We start from the raw sequence: 13,776 nt of genomic DNA on the forward strand, positions 1-13,776 counted from the left end.
CAGTGCAATCACATATATACAAGAACCCGGACACTAGTTTATTAGGTATCGCGACGCCTCCATGTGTGTGTGTGTTATCGCAGTCCTATTTATGATATACAGTAATATATATTCACATACATACACGCATGGGGGTAGTTCGCGACAGTTGGCTAATCAACGATATCATCCGATGGCCCAATGACGACAAATATCGCATTTACCAACATTGACTGTAGCATATGGTACGCGGCGGTGCCTAGGAACTTTTCCAATCGTCTAATGTCACATAATTGTACAAGTATTAAGTTGGTTTTTAATGGAAAATATATAGAAATAAATACTTAACTTACTTATTGATAGTCGCTTATGGTCTGATGCATCAATGCAATGGAACCTCGATAGCACGCATCTCAAGGGAAACGCCAGAAACTTCGTTTAACGAGGTTATGGAGGGAATCGACTTAAGGAGGAAAATTCATGATAGAGAGGTAATTATAGAAACACATCTTGGCTGTCCCGTCCTAGACCAATCCTTTGAAAATTTCGTTGACTCAAAAATTCAAAATTTTACATCGACATCACACCGTTTGGCCAAAATTATTCTACATTCAGCCTATTCGATCGTTAAGCATTGTCTTTTCGTTCCAAAATTCACGTATATTCTTCGCGGAACCCATCTTTGGAAACACCCCAATTTGGTTTCAAAATTAGATACATTGGTAGTTGAAACACTCACATCCATCTTTAACATCTCTTTTGACGAAAGGTCTTGGACCCAGGCTAGCCTACCCATTAGGTTTGGCGGCCTGGGCATCCGCAAAATTTCTTGTGTATCCTTACCTGCGTTCTTGTCCTCGGTGCATGGTGCTCAAAGCCTTATAGGGAAAATACTAGGTCCTTCTATTGGATCTATGGAGGCCGCACACTGCTCCGAGGCCAAGAACGTCTGGTCTATAACCTGTCCCAACACAGACCTGCCTGAAAATCCCTGCTCGCAGAGGCAGTGGGACGAGCCGCTCTGTCAACTAGTACGGAAAAACCTTTTAGATACGTCACCTAGTTCGACAGACCGAGCTCGTCTCCTTGCGACTGCAGAGTGGGAGTCAGGTCTGTGGCTGCAGGCGCTACCCTCTCCAAACATTGGGACTTTCCTAGACAACACTACCTTCCGCCTAGCAGCTAGCTTACGTTTAGGGGCATCTACTAATCAGCCACATCGCTGTCAATGTGGCACCACGGTGGACATTCTTGGCCACCATGGCCTCTCATGTGTTCGAAGCGCTGGCAGGATCCCCCGCCATGCCAGTATAAATGATGTCCTCCGTCGGGCTCTTGCTAGTGCCAAAGTAGCTGCAGTCCTCGAGCCCAGCGGTCTGGCCAGAGATGACGGCAAGAGGCCCGACGGAATGACACTGGTGCCTTGGAGAATGGGTCGGCCGCTAGTTTGGGACGCTACTTGCGTTGATACCCTGGCACCGTCTCATGTTCCAAGCACTAAAGATTCTGCTGGCGCTGCGGCTTCCTCAGCCGAAAGCCTCAAGCGCCGCAAATATGCCGCTCTGGGAAGCAGCTACATATTTGCGGCGTTTGGTGTCGAAACTTTGGGGCCGTGGGGGCCGAGTGCGCGTCGACTGTACAAAGACTTGTCGGCGCGCTTAATAGAGGCTTCTGGTGACCAGAGGGCTGGCCACTATTTTGCCCAGCGTATTAGCATCGCTATACAGCGGGGGAATACGGCCAGCCTTCTGGGCACCTTGCCCGTTGACGGCGATCTAGGGCAAATTTTTTATCTATAGTTTTGTAAGTTTTATTATGTTTGTTTGTTTATTTCTTAGTTTTTATCAGAAACACATAAAATACAATCTTAGTATATTTTTCCAGTTACAGAGGTTTGTTAGTAAATAACTTCAATGAATCTTTCGCCTGCTCGGGTATCAATATTAGCACGAGCGGTTAAACAACAACTTTGCCCCCTTGTAAAACAAATAACTATTGTTATTACAGCAAACGAAAACAACTCAGAATTTTCATTTGATTACTTTGCCTCACATGTGAATAAAATGCAACTTTGCTATCAGTTTTTGAAGTGCAAAGTAAGCCTTTCTGAGCTGCTGTGGTCAAAATATATTTGGTCATGATATTTTGAGTTTTATTCACCGGTAGGTACTAGAGTTCACTTTTATTAGCGATTTCATCAAGATGTAGCTTTATTGAATAATATTTTAGTGACATAAAGTTAGAATGTAACTGTGAGATCCTCGTATTTCAACTCGTACAAGATTAGAATCTTTTTCATGTAATGTGATTGAGTTTTTCTTTATTGATTTAAATGCCATCTAAATGTTACGGTCACGTGATCGCCTTCCGCTGTCTCGAGTTTATCATTTGTCCCCACCTCAAAAAGTGCTCAGCGCCGCTAAAGAAGTTATATCACTTAAAAAAATCTGCCAAGAGCGTGTAGGGCCATGCTTGGGATTTTGCTCACTCATTTCATTCATCCACATCGCAGTTAACTTTTGTAGAGCAACAATGTGCAACATGGTAGGTAACTTATTTTTCTCAAAAATGGACGGCAAAGTCGACTTTGCCGTCTAAAAAATAGCTCGCGAAGCGCGTAGTTTATGGTCAGTCAAAAATTAAAAAGTTAAAAACATTGCAGTCTCGATTTTGGGACTGCAATGTTGCATACAAATTCCATTATTTGTCGAGTTCCAAACTTTTTAAAAGTTGAAATGGCCATATCAATTGAAGGCACAGGCCCTTTCAACAGCCAAACAGATGATTAGTACCGCGACTATTTAGTTGTCTCAAATAGATTGGCGTATTTTCGGCAGAAAAATACACTTCTATTTTTAGTGTTCCGTACAAAACTTTGTTTACGGAACACTTATGGGATCACTTCGGTCTTGCAAATCAGTTAAATACGTTTTTCTCAGAGACCGTTTGACATAGATACCTAAAATTTGGAACAGTTATAGCAATTACCACCACTCATATTTTAAATAAGTCAAAACTGCTTATTTCTTATTAAAGGGGGAAATTTAGGGGGTTGAGAGGGGTAGGCTGAAACTTTTTTCATTTGTAAGAATCGTGTGGGGTACCATTAGAAAGCTTGCAAAAAATTGAGTCGATGGACTGATTTTGACTTCATTTTAGACTGCAATAGTTTCGTCAAAAAATGCATTTAAAGTTGCAAGTTTTCATACAAAATTTTTCACCTCTGTCCTGGCGATTTTCGCGAAAACTATAGCTAACAGGCAGCTGACCAGTCAATACCCAACTTAAAGAAGCATGGAGACGGCGGGAAAATTATCAGCTTAACTTTATCTTTATTAGTTTTTCAACTGGAGCTTGACCTTTGGTTGCTTAGGGCTAGCTAACTGATGCTTACACTGGTCAATTCATATTAGGCGAGAAACATCCTTAGTTAAAACTTTGGCATTGAAATTTATGACTTATGTCTTTGACACAAAGTTTAATTCTGCTTGCTTATTTTTGTGGGATATTTAATTTTATCTCAATAGCCTACTATAAGTATGAGAGAGATCTACAAAATACGACCTTATTATATTGCAAATAAGTTTCAATTTCGAACGGGCTTTCCAACCAATGGACTGGAATGGAAAAATTCAAATTAAGAATTCCGTTCTTGACTGTAGTTGTGTTTTTTTTTCCACAATAGGACACATAGAGTTAGTAAGGCGTATAGAGATAATAAAGTCATTTAATATTTATGAACAGCTTTGGCCTCATGTATAGATTTTATTGAGAGTATCTGATTCGTCGAAACAATATACACAATATTTCTTTTCATTAAGTACCATTACATTTCTGTATTAATTGTATAATTATAATATCTATTAATTAGATTCAGTACATATGTATATTTTTGAACGGATCGGTGAGCAATAAGATTCAGCGAACCGCGAAAATAGAAGTTCGCAAATTGCGAGCATTTTTCTCTGTCACTCTAATTACGCCTAAATTGGAGTAAAAGAGAAAGATCCCCGCAAATTGCGAATTTCGGTTTTCGCGGTAGCCCCTCAGTCCTGTTACGAGAAAATAATTTTGGAAGACATTAATAGTATATGACAGTTAAATATCACAGTATTTAGAAACAAAGGTAACTTTGACGAAATATTTAAAGTAAGCCGATCTTGTTTTTTAGCAGTTCTAAATAATATTAAAGTCTATATATATGGCATAGAACTAGAAGCAAAATCAAATAAAAAATAATAATGAGTTCTAAATTCAAATTGAAGGAGTATACATTTAAGGTATTATAGGCCAAGCGCGCACAACGATATTAATTTTTGCGACACGATTTTAGAATCGCGCTGTAATATATCGCAGAAAATTCACTGCGCGAACTGCGATGAAAAAGTCGACGATTTGTTCATTCTCAACATGGATTTCGTACCAGTCGCTTGTCATGAAACGTGTCTTTAATATGCGATTGCTGTATGACTTTGAGCATTTATAACACAAAGGTGATCCCCGTCTATTCCATAATTAAATGGTCAACATCTAGCGTCTCATTTTGAGACTCCATTGGAGATGCAGGTGCCGAGATGTTGGGGTTTGGAGAGCGAAATGCCGACTGAGGTCCGGCCGGTTTGCGATTTTATTATCATAGTGCGCGCGGGGCCATACAACTCCGCATGCTGCAATTCACTTTGCGACAATCGCGGAAAAATGTGACAAATCACAATTTTAAAATCGCTGCGATTTTTTTGTCGCATATGCGCGCACTAACATATAAACACATACGTTGCATTTATGCGACAAAATTATCGCAGGACAAAAAATCGTGGTGCGCGTTTGGCCTTACTCTAAATTATTATAATACATCAAGCATTCGCGAGATGCTCGACTTCGGTATTCAAACACAAAGCAATAGTACAAGAATCTAACTAAATGCAAAGGCCGAAGGAGCGATTCGAAGATCCGAAGCGTCCGACAGACGCGCGTCTCCCGTAACTTTTCCAAGAATTTTTAAGTACAAGTGTCTAAGTCGCAAGATCCAAACCAAACGCTGAAGTCGCATTGGGCCGAAAGCCCGAAGCATCCAGGCCCCTGTTTCACCAACGTGACAGGTGCGACGAATTGTAAAATCCCTGTTGCTGACGTCACAGGCATCCATGGGCTACGGTTACCGCTTACCATCGGGCGGGCCGTATTCCTGTTTGCCACCATCATTGTATTATTTAAAAAAAAACGTTATAATATCGGAAAAAAACAGATATTTCTCTTGCTAAGTTTATGACAATTGTCACAAGAAACACTACAATTGTCACGAAATTCCGACATATAACTCATTACCTGTCAAGAATTACCTACAATTCTTCGAAATCTTTGACAATTGTCAGAAACTTCGCAGGAGAAATATCTGTTTTTTCCGATATAATAAAGTTTTTTTAAATAATACAATGATGGTGGCAAACAGGAATACGGCCCGCCCGATGGTAAGTGGTAATCGTAGCCCATGGATGCCTGTGACGTCAGCAACAGTGATTTTACAATTCGTCGCACCTGTCACCGATGTGAAATTGGGGCCAGGAGGTCAGTTCTAAACACAGGTAATTAATACAAGTGTCTAAATGCGAAGGCCGGAGGCCGAGATCCGCGTAGGGCTGAAGGCCCGAAGCCTGCAAGATGTCAGTGGTTAAACACAGAACTGACAGCCTGGACGCTTCGGGCCTTCGGCCCTACGCGGAGCTCGGCCTTCGGCCTTCGCATTTAGATACTTATACTATTGTTCTGTGTTTAAGTACTAACATCCTGGACGCTTCGGGCTAGGGCTTGCAATATCGGATGGTTTCTAATTCCGGAACTGATTTTCGATATTGGAATCCAATTCCGGAATTCCGGAACTGGTTCCGGAATTAGGGCTTATCATATTTTTATTCTATTTTTAAGTAAAAAACAACAAAAAATGTGAATTTCTGATACTTTACGTTTATTATAAAGTTAGTATTGTTTAAGAGAAATTTAATTTGAAGTATTTTTTTCACCTCTTATTTAACCACCTTATTAAAATGGTTACTTTTATTCACTTGTATGATACGGGGTATTTAAATATTTATCTGGGGAAACTATATTAGTTGCTAGCAAACCATCCGAGGCATAATTTTATAAAATAGTTAAATATAATAGCTTCCTACCCTTCCTAACCTAGTAGGTAGTGCTACTGGTGGTGTTGTTTAAGAAATTGAAGGTCTAAGTTTGGCTTTTTCCTAGTTCCTAGTTATGAATCAGAATATCATTATATTATGTGCTTCTACAGGATTCGAAATAGATCATAAAGAAAACCTCTTTCCCTCTAAATCGAAGATAAAACGTGCAAATATTTTTTAATTTGAATTCTACATATTCGCTTTTGTAGGTTTCTGACTATTCTACTTAAATAAGTAAATCGCTTTGCTTTATTATATATTTTTTATGAGCCCATATTGTCCCACTGCTTTAGCAAATGGAAAAGTAAAATACACCTAAAGGTACTTACTATAGTTCACTGAATGACTAAGAAGCACTTAATAATGACAATAACACCAGTATAGTGTTATTTCTTCACAATTTTCAATAATAAACGTATTAAAACTTACAAAAAGTACTTTAATCCAATTCCGGAATTTTCGATATTCAGTGGTATCAATTCCGGAATTGTAATATCGGAGAATTTGTCCGAGATTCCGGAATATCGAAATTCCGGAATTCCGGAATGCAAGCCCTACTTCGGGCCTTCGGCCCTACGCGGAGCTCGACCTTCGGCTTTCGCATTTAGACACTTGTACTATTGTTCTGTGTTAAAGCACTGACATCCTGGACGCTTCGGGCCTTCGGGCTACGCGGAGGTCGGCCTTTGGCCTTCACATTTAGACACTTGTACTATTGCTCTGTGCTAAAGCGATGACATTTTGCTAAAGCTCGGCCTTCGGCCTTCGCACTTAGACACTTTGTACTATAGTTCTGTGTGTGTAGTTGAATACGGTATCCTAAAAACAGGCAAACAACCTCTGTAAAATGTAACGATGCGAGCGGTACGGCTACCATCAGTTTGGCATTGACATAAACGCTACCGTGGGCGTGAACGTAATTTACTTTCTATGCATCTCGCTCGTACTGACATATTAGTGCGAAAGAGATATACCTATAGGAAGTAAATTACGTTCACGATATCGTTTATGTCAATCTGATGGTAGCCGTACGGAACACTAAATGCCTCGAGCTATCTCGGACTTGGCCAAATTATTTTATTAAAAAAATAAAAAGGCGGCAAGGGCTTTCTTCTGTGAAAATATATACGTAGCAACGTTGCTTTTGTAAAATATTTCTATGATATTTATATTTCTTGCACCATTTTTGAGAAAAGCACTATATATGACTCGGCTGGAAGGCTACTTGCTGGCTTCGGATTCAATTAAACGGACTCCCAAGGTCGTCCGTTTAAAACGAATCCTCAGCCTGCAAGTAGCTACTTCCGAGCCTCGACAATAATGTACTATTATTACCATGGACATATATATTACTTCGTAAGGACGCGGCTAACGAGCACTAAAAAGGGGGCCGCTACATGGGTGTGATATTTGCATTTATCACACCCCGGCGCTCAGTCGTGTGGCGAATTGCGCAGTAGAAAGTTGTCACGCAGCATAACACAAAAATGCCTTATTGCGTTGTAAAAGGGTGCAAAAACCATTATAGGAAGTATAAGAAAAAAAATGGGATCTCATATCATCGGTAAGTAATTTCCAATTAGGTTTATTTATTGCTTAAAACCAATTTTAAACGATAATTTTATTTCATTCTCACGAGCAACTGATGTTCGCTCGTACGTCATAGCGCTAATGCATTAACCTTGTAAGGACGTCATTTCTCTTTGGAAGTTATTATGAAGTAGAAATGCATACTGCGTGATTTGTATAGGTAAATCTACTTAAATATGATTAGTTGATTACCTACCGGATATAATTACCGAAATTAAAGTACCTATTGTCTGTCTTACAGAGTTTGTTCCCGTTTCTTTTACATAATTATTAAAAACATTCGAAATAACAAGATCAAGTATTTGTTATTGTTTTATTCGTTGACTTAGGTACCTAGTATATTGATTCTTGTCAGGTATAAGTTTTTAATTAACTGTAGGTAAAACTCAAAAAAAATTAACAGGTGAGCGCTAGAAACAAAGCGCGCATTTTCAAACACCGATTAATTCACATCGCTGTATTTAATACTTTCCATTACCTACTTATATTTTTGCATCATATTTGTGGACAGGTGGCACGCTCTCGTTGTACCAACGGGGATGAGTTTGGCACACATTTTATTTATGATAAAATTAATAGTGGAATTTATGAGATCTTTCAACACTATAGCTTATGCCTTAGTTCAATATAAATTATAACTCAGTAATTACAAATTACCTGCTTCGCTTGTTGGTGTTATTATGTAACTTTGTCTATGAACATACAAAATCTAACATTATGATAAATGAGGCTTTAATCTGTACGGTAGAAATATGGTCATCCTTACCTTATAATTGCTTCTCACGACATGGCCCGAGATGCCCAGAACTCCAGGTTAAGATTGCAGGTGAGCAGAGCACAATGATTCTCCCCACGACCTGTTAAAGTATTAACACATTGATTCCAACCGAATCACTAAATATTTCCTAAGTAAATTTATAAGGATTGTTACATAGAGTGGCAGTCAATATAGCTATACTCTTCATCACTGATTGTTTATAAGTTACCTTGCCAAACGCTTATGGCTTGAGCAGTTCACTGACCTGGTCTCATTAGATTTTCCTATACCATGGTATATCAATCCTAAATAATGGCATAAAGCCCATACGCTTAAGAGCTTGTATAAGGTCTGCAATCACCACATCTGTGAATGTTACCTACAAATGTTTCATGCAACCTAAAACGCTTATTTCTGAGCTCGTTTAAGGTCCGCAACCCTCACATCTGTGTATGGGACCTACAGATGTTAGATGCAACCTAAAACGCTTACTTTGTTTTTATTATAGGCCCACTCGTCCAAGTTTGTGGTAGATCCGCGACCAACACATCGGTGCTATTACTTACAGGCTGGCTCCAGCGGTCTACAAACGAGTGCCTATTAACTATTACATGCGAATCCAACTTGCACGTAATAACTTTATTTAATTGGTAGGCTATACCATCCCTCAAACCAACACATGATTTGGAACTTTAATTTAATTTGCATGCTACCTTACATGCCCAATAAATGCTTGGAGTAAGCTTTAGTGACCATTTATAACACCACGCTAGAAATTAATGCTAGAAACTTTATGCATTCAACGTATAGATACATTTTTTATTCTCTAAATACTTAGCTTGCTTTTACGTGCTGAAACCTGGAAATCCCGAGCCACTAACACTGATTTTAAGTTTAATAACTGGACAAAGTTAAAAGTACAAACTGCCATTTTCATGGTAGTGAGCAAAAAAGGCTTCCTTCAACTTACCATCGACAATATATTTTGTTTTTCTTTCTATTCCGTTTCCGGACTTAGTGTTGCTATGTATGCATTCACAATCATCGCGTATTTCGCGACACTCGTTTCGGAGGCCAAGATTCTCTTTGGATCACTGAGCCAAAATAGTTAGTTTGTATTGCTGTTTCCTTCTTTTTTACTCTACCTGTTTTGCAAGCAAGAAACTAACAGAAATAGTTGTTCGCCGCATTTTACTCGCGAAAGCTCGGGAGGTACTTATCGAACTGTACTGCTGTAGCTAGTAGCTCGGCCAAATTGTCGACCTTGACAGAGCCGGCTTACACAGGACGGCACACCGTACTGCGCGAATGTTTAAAATATTGCATTGCCGCCTGAGACGATAATGACATCACGAAATAACGTAGAAGAACGGAAACTTATAAGGATAAGTTCGCCCATTTTAATACAATAAATATGTTAACTAAAGCATTTATTACGAGAATCATAAGTAATACATAGGCAAAGGGTTAGGTTAAGACATATGTAGGTAGGGTAGAAAAGGGGTTTCAGTCGATGTGTGGAAGGGCGGCACCGTCGTCGAACCCAAGCCACCTGGCGGGGGACTTAAACCGGTGGCGTGTGCCTCGGATGCACATGGTGGTGGCACGTATAACGGCGTTACTGATCCTGCATCTCAGCCAGCCCAGTACAGTACTTAGAGATCGGTTCCAACGTTGAGATATGGTTTCTGCCATATGTTTTATAACGGAGGACATTTGGGGTGCATAGACGCTGTCAACAGATGTTACAAGTGGTGTGAAAGTTGCATGTCGCATTTCACAGGCCGTGGAATATTTTCTCTGTTTTTCGTCTTCAGCTGATTTTAGTACAGATAATATGTCACGGGTCTTGAGAGGTAAGAAGGAGCGTCAGTGTCGACGACACGGATATCAAACAACGCCAACAAATACAACAAATAATTTTGATTAACCATAAACTTAATCGACGCTCTTCTGATATAAACCGCGAATAAACTTAACAAGCCTTGTACGCCCGTACAAAGTTATCGCGAGAGTCGAGCTCACGTAGTTGTACGCAGTGTGTAACAGATGGCGCTTTTTTGCTGACATGAAGATCGCAACGGGCAATTCGTATGCATGCGCTCATCCATAGTTTATATCTATGATTATTACTCGTTCATTTTGCTGACAGCTAGTCTAGTAGGAAAGAGTTTCCATTTCAGAGTCAACGCTACAAATCAAAGGATATTACCTACCTACTTAATTCAGAAATATATGATTATATAATTTATAAAAAAGCGTTTATAAGAAATTTCACTTCAAGAGATTAGCGCTTAGTAACGGGTATCAGAAGATCGAAAAGAGAACTGTTTACCCGTATTAAAAAGCCAAAATGAAAGGGTCTAAGGTAGCAACGGCTTTGGTAAACAAAGTCAAAAGAAATACCCCTTTCCTAACCCTCGAAGAGGATACCAGATCGGTCCTTGATGGAAGCCTTCATTTATGCGTAGGTACTTTTTCGGGTTCCGTACCCAAAGGGTAAAACGGGATCCTATTACTACGACTCTGCTGTCCGTCCGTCCGTCTGTCTGTCACCAGGCTGTATTTCACGAACCGTGATAGCTAGACAATTGAAATTTTCACAGATGATTTATTTCTGTTGCCGCTATAACAACAAATACTAAAAACAGAATAAAATAAAGATTTAAGTGGGGCTCCCATACCTACAACAAACGTGATTTTTGACCAAAGTTAAGCAACGTCGGGCGGGGTCAGTACTTGGATGGGTGACCGTTTCTTTTTCCTTTTTTTTGTATTATGGTACGGAACCCTTCGTGCGCGAGTCCGACTCGCACTTGCCCGGTTTTTATTAATATAATTAAATATTTACAGGGCCCATTTTTTATATGACAATTAATAATCCCTTAATTGATCCAAATAATTAACGGTGACAATAAACAAAAGCCCATTCATTACAATGACCTTCCGAGTTAAATTATGAAGAAATTTAATTAATTAACGCCGGTGGTGATATAAATAGTTAGGCGAATTTCATCGCAGCGTCAGTCTTAGGCTACCGTCGAGAAGATAACTTACCTACTTACACCATGTTCATCAAAACGGTTAGTGACCGATAATTTTATAATAATTATTATTTTGACGACCGCTCTGGCCTAGTGGGTAATGACCCTGCCTATGAAGCGGTCCCGGGTTCGAATCCTGGTAAGGGCTTTTATTTGTATGATGATACAGATATTTGTTCCCGAGTCATGGTTGTTTTCTATGTATTAAGTATTTATATATTATATATTTCGTTGTCTGAGTACCCACAACACAAGCGTTCTTGAGCTTACCGTGGGGCTTAGTCAATTTGTGTAAAAAACGTCCTATAATATTTATTTATTATTAACCAGATTTACCAGATTTTTTTTACATAGCCTATTTTGTGTCCCACTGCTCTCTACTTTTTGGTCTGCTTCTGCCCCGGCTATATATTAACATTAACCTGCAGTAACCAATTTGACTCACCGATCGGATGCATTCGGTAGACTTATCAGGCTGCCACAGACTAAATAGTAGATCGTTAACCAAGGGGTGAACGGCATTTACTTCAGGCGAGGTCGTTTACCTAAAACAAGACCGAAGTGATCCCATAAGTGTTCCGTAAACAAAGTTTTGTACGGAACACTAAAAATGACATATTTGTTTTACATCATTTGTCTACTCAACCACGACTGAAGCTCTCTACTCGTATATCTATAAAACAACATGGTAACTATCCTATTCGTTTTCTTTACCAAAAGTTGGTCGTGTGCGTCATCATTGCCGTCATCGTCGCCGTGGCCGAGGGACAGCGCTCCAGGGGTGTATGCGGAGTGGATATATCCTGTGTACCTAACTCGTCTTCTGCTGAGGATTATTATAAGTAAAAAAGGAAGATATAATCATATCAAAGACAATGTGTAACTAAAATAATCGTTACCCAAACATTCAACTAAATGCATTAAATATTACTGTTTTATTTAAATTAGGGTTTATTCTAAAATTGGTAATGGAATAAAGTTAATAATAATTGAATAAGTAGTTTCTGTATATGGACTTGAAAGCGGTGTTACCCATAGCATCATGCAAGTAAAATCATAGAATATTAACCGCGGGAAGGAATTTCGGATTTTGAAAAAAAAAGTGCTCAGATCACATAAACAGGGTGTAACAATCACAGTGGGGTTCCGTGGGCATATTCGATTTCTCTTTTCGTCCAGGGCAGGTATTAGTTAACTAATCCTAATTTAATTTAATTTTCTTTATTTAGGATTACCAACAGATAATAAAATCTATATAATGCTCTTAAATCTATATAACAGTCATGACCTGATGCTTATCTAATTATAGGTAACTACAACTTATAAGAAATTACTTATCCTCCATACAAAGGCCAAAAATTTTACAGAACACGATACCGAGTATGCCTTTAACCGTTTGGACGCCAATGACCGATATATCCGCACCGCAGGTTCAACGCCAAAGACCGATTAATCGGTCATAGACCACAGAGCAACATAGACCTACGTGTATATGCCATAGACATAATATATATATAGACGGTGCCTCAGCGAGCTGTCACTGTTGCCACTTTTGTTTAGTGTACGATTAACAATTTAACACCACCTTGCTGTAGTCATGTCGATAAAGTCATATCGATAAACTATCGACATTTCTTGCAATTTTAATTTTACTTTAAAGGTTTGACGATATCTAAAATGAACAAAAACGCTTTTATTCTTTATTGTGGTTATCAGATCACAATTTTATCGTCACGCCCCAGCAGGGAAATAAGGGAAAGTTCAGATATTTAATTAAAATACATAAATACCTACTAAAATAGGTGGTCCGCAATAATTGAAATATTTTATTACATCATAATATATTCATTATCCATTAGCATTTCAATTATGCTTATGTTTAACGAAGATATTGAAGCTTCAATTAATCGCTATTTCGTTCTGCTGTGTAGCGTTTATCGATATATAATATGATCCCACTGACAGCTCGCTTGGAAGGCATCTGTATATATTCTTATATCTATGCCCCGGCTACTCACGTAACGATAAATCGTTGCGATAAAACTGTGCAGTCCGACTGTGCAGATAAATCGAACCGTGTGTATGTCGATTATCGTAACGATTTGTCATACGCACGGTTCGATTTATCTGCACAGTCGGACTGCACAGTTTTATCGTTACGTGAGTAGCCGGGGTTACAAGGGCTACCCTAACAATTTAGTCGGATTTAGTGCTTTTTAGGGTTCCG

This window comes from Cydia fagiglandana, chromosome 24 (assembly GCF_963556715.1).
Source record: "Cydia fagiglandana chromosome 24, ilCydFagi1.1, whole genome shotgun sequence".
Taxonomy (NCBI): Eukaryota; Metazoa; Arthropoda; class Insecta; order Lepidoptera; family Tortricidae; genus Cydia; species Cydia fagiglandana.